Consider the following 4,335-nt stretch of genomic DNA (forward strand, 5'->3'; position numbering starts at 1 on the left):
TATATATATATATATTTATTATATCAATGAAATATTAGTTAGAGTTATCAATAAAAATATTTACCTCAAACTTCGGTCTATAAGAGTATGTTGTAGTCGGCATCTCATTCAAATGAATAATCACAGTTAGATTATGACTGAAAAAAATGAGCCATAAATTTCGAATTTTTACCTAAAAGATTATTTAAAAAATTTCGTTTCGTGTATTAAATAAATTATGTAATTAAAGGCAGAGGTAAAAGAAATAATTCAAAATGCTAACGAGCTATCGTGATATGAATTTTTTTTTCTGGGAATAAAAGTGTCTTAAGCGCTATTTTGATAACATAAAAAACTTTATTAGCTTCCAAAATTAAAAAGATAGAGAAAGTCGACATGCGTCGAGCATTCGATCATACGCGCCCATTTTCAAAACTCAACCAAACGTGAATGATGATTTCCGTGTCTTGAAAATGTGGGACTAGTACAGGGAACGTACCCACTTTTCCATTTTTAATGGAATTAAAATTTTTCACATTATACATATATTCCTGTCTCAGTTTCTTGGGATTATTTATTCTACAAGCGCTTTTTCCTCTTTGAAATAATATATTTTCAATACGTCAAGTTTGTAGTTACATTCCTGTGGCCTATATGGTCTTCATAGCGTTTTATGCTGTTCGTTTAAAAGTAGTTCTGTATTTAATAACAGAATCTTAAATTTTTATATTCTATCGCCGTCTCTGAATATTTTTCTGCACACGTTCTTAATTTCAAGTCTCAAAATGTTATAGTTTTAACGCAACAAAACTAAACCTTTTATTAAGTTGAACACTCAAAACAGCTGTGGCGGTGGCAGCAGTCGTTACTATTTTTTAAAATAGTAACGACTGCTGCAAAAATAAAAACAATTAGGTCTCAATTTTCTGCATCAGATTTTTTAAACATTTTGTATCGTCTTACGTCAGCTATGGAATCCGTTCATTGTAAATAGAACAGGAAATAAAGACGTATTCTCCTAAATGAAACATAGTGGATGGAACCCCGCATGCGTGAAAAGAAACACAGGAACAATAAAATGAGAATAAAAAACTTATTAGGATATGCAATGTTAAATATTGAATAAAATCCATCAAAAAGAATACTTACTTCATCAATTTTTCGTTTTAATTCAGCCATTTCTATACTTAAAAAGACATACAGGAAAAATCGAAGTTGCTTCTTATGATTTCAGTGATTGCATAAATATCCCAACTTTGATTGCATAAATATCCCAACTTATTGGGTATCCAACAAATACCCAATAAGATCCTAGCTTTGATTTTTATGCGATAGATTACAACCCAGAATGCATTGCATGGATAACTTATTTCTGATTGGTTCAAAATGCAATATGTCATTGGGTGTTCTTTTTTGATTGGCTTAATGACGATCACAGCACCTGTAGTAGTAAACTCGGAAAATAGAAAATCGAGTGCCTCTAGCGGGAAAAGGAAATCAATATGATGCAGGATATATCCTGTTTAATTTGTTAAATACTAATGACCTCTGCATAGGGGTTTATTAAAAATTAAATTTCTAATTTAAAAGTAATTAATTAAAAATGACTAAAATAAGTAATCTAATATAAAAAAAAAATTAAATTATTCGAAAAAAAATCAGCATAAAAAATATCAAAATGGAAAACTTTTTTGAGATTCCCAAAGCCTTTTCTTCAAATTAGATAAAATTAAATTTTCAGTCACTTGGTATGTTTTCGAATGATGGTGGTTGTTAGCACGCTAGAAACAACCATCGCGTAGGAGACATTTTAAGGTCGAGAGTTCGAACCCTGAAATTTCATTTTTTTTTAACTCTTTAAAGAAATATGTTAAATAATCTAATTTCTTAAATAAAACCGTAAACAATAGTTAGATGGCGCCACGAGTCATTAATAATTGGTTATTAATTAGAATCATTAATAAATGATTAAATATAGCCTTTAATTAATTAAAACCATTATTTAATTTTAATCAAATTAATTCATCGTCTATTGGTTGGATGGTGCTGTGATTTATATCATCAACATACACAGAGAATAAATTCAAAGTTTCAGATGCCACCTCAAAAAAGTAATATTAATTTTAAAACCGAAACAAAGTCCAAATGTTCATGTTGGCAGAAATAGGCACTCCCTGTTTGGTAGACATATGAGCCGATTGAGTGTGACGTTACCTCCAGGGGACAAAAAAAAACAACAAAAACTCTTCTGTTATAGTTGAGCTGGAGGAATCCTCCTGAATCCCCAAAATCCTTGCGCAGATGCCCCTTTATCCTACTACTAATGTTAGTTCAAAAAATTATGTGAAATATGTATGGTACATAAATTGATATAGATTTTTCCACAAAAAATCTTAAGGATTTTTCACTTTGTGCTTCAATTACCCTTGATTGTTCATAAACAACGATTTATTAATTATTAACCTTTCTAAAACCAACTTTGAAGAGCTGGTATTTAGTTAGTATATAATAAAAGACGGAATATATCATAAACGATGACGACGTATCCGAAATAATAAAAAGCGTATTTCAAGAATGGTTGGTGATTGTAAAAAAAAAAATCATAATTTTTATAAGTTTATCTTCAACGACATCATTTGAATTTTTAAAGGCTATTAATAGTTTCAAACTATTTATATATTGAGAGAAATTATTCTTTAGGAAATTATTCTTTTTAAGATCCTGTGGATTTTCAAATTCTGTCTTTAAAAATATGAACAAAACTATCGCATAATCACATAGGGACTAAAATTTTCTTGCGAATCGATCAAGTTCTGTTCTCAAATAACGACAGTCATTGATAAACTTATGGTCAGAAAATACACCAGTTGGCGAATATGCACTAGAACATAAAATACTTTTTCAATTGACAACTATTAAATATTCCTAAAAAAAAATTTCCACTCAATCTTTCCTTTGCAGTCAGGTCCTAGAAAAATTCCCAAAATATGAAAATTCTCTTAATTTTAAACCCTAAATATAACATTTCTGATCAGTCTTACATTAAGTTTGATTTTTTGTTCTTCTGTTCTTTCGAATGTTTATTACATTTGCCCTGAAAAAAACAATATAAAAATTAATTACCATCAATAAAAATTCCATTCAAAAGTTTAAAAGTCAGAGAGAAATGAATAAAATCTGGATAAATATAAAAAGAGTTTAATGCTACGGCCTGTTGTAAACTATTCTGCTACACTCACTCATACCTCTCCTGAGAACGTGTTAAATCATATTGTTATACATAAATTACTTGCAACCATAATAAAATGCTGATTTAAACTAGATTATACTTTTTTTACGTGAGCAACTTTTCTTTGTACAAGGGTTAACGAAATTAAAGTTGTTTTCCTGGAGATTAACTGGCAATTTTTCTGCACCAACATCACTTAGAAAGAATATGATAGGATTGTAAATTGTCAGAGGTCCTTAAAACCAGCATTATAAACTTATATACAGCAATTTTAATAAAAAAAATATTATAAACTTATATAAAGCGAGGAAGTAATATTATTTAACACGTTACTATAGGGCATTAGCCGGAGATTAATCTCTGTATCCGAAGCACGCGTGGTAGAGCCTAACTCAAGTAGACTATATTTGAGGGTGCCCGTTGATTCTCGCCAAGTTGTGATCACGGTTGATCGCCAAGCTGGGCGATGTTGAAACTCAGTTGTGATTCTGATTGGTTATTAGATTTTAGCGTTATTTTTAAATGTTTAACGGTATATGTAATTTCAGAGGTTCTTCAGAGGTTTAGTTCTACGTTGGATACCGGCTGGTAAGGTATCTTTTGCACAGATTCTATTCATGATAAATTTAGACAGTATCTAACTGCTATTAGAGAATTCGGTGCACCTAAATCTAAGGATATTCAAGCTTAAAGAAAAAGTGAGTTGTTGTTTTTTTTTTCATTCTCTTTCTGTGCTTACTCCATTAATTTTTGTTTCGATTCAAAATGCATTTTATTGGATTTATTAATTTCGTTCATATCGGATTCATTGCAATTTTATAAAAGTTTGGCCAGTGTTTTGTTGAAATTTTCCAATGTTTTATTGAAATATCATTATATTTTGGTAGCCATTCCTGTTACCACGGTGTTCCGCGAAAACAGAAATAGCGCCAAACATAAGTCGCCAATTTCGCCAAGGGGCATCTTCATATATATTTTTACCCCTAACTCAAATCATTGTTGATCTTATAGGATGCCGGACGCTCCCTATATGGTGCTTCATCTCCCCCTCACCAGTAATTAACCAGAAGTCTTCTGTGATTGGCTATGTGTTATCATTCCACTATCATCTTATATATAAAGATATC

At 30.4% G+C, this 4,335-nt stretch overlaps 2 long non-coding RNA genes across 2 annotated transcripts in view; both read right to left on the reverse strand.

Moving 5' to 3' along the window:
• LOC139426920 (uncharacterized) overlaps nt 1-3,075 on the reverse strand; it is a 4,589-nt gene extending 1,514 nt beyond the window's left edge. The window contains exons 1-2 of the long non-coding RNA XR_011638042.1: nt 3,021-3,075; nt 65-137 (exon numbers count right to left, since the gene is read on the reverse strand). This is a non-coding gene — a long non-coding RNA (uncharacterized lncRNA). The remainder of the gene's footprint in view (nt 1-64; nt 138-3,020) is intronic.
• Nucleotides 1-4,335, reverse strand: part of LOC139424998 (uncharacterized) — a 141,107-nt gene that overhangs the window by 129,346 nt on the left and 7,426 nt on the right. The window lies entirely within an intron of this gene.

This window comes from Parasteatoda tepidariorum, chromosome 1, assembly GCF_043381705.1.
Source record: "Parasteatoda tepidariorum isolate YZ-2023 chromosome 1, CAS_Ptep_4.0, whole genome shotgun sequence".
Taxonomy (NCBI): Eukaryota; Metazoa; Arthropoda; class Arachnida; order Araneae; family Theridiidae; genus Parasteatoda; species Parasteatoda tepidariorum.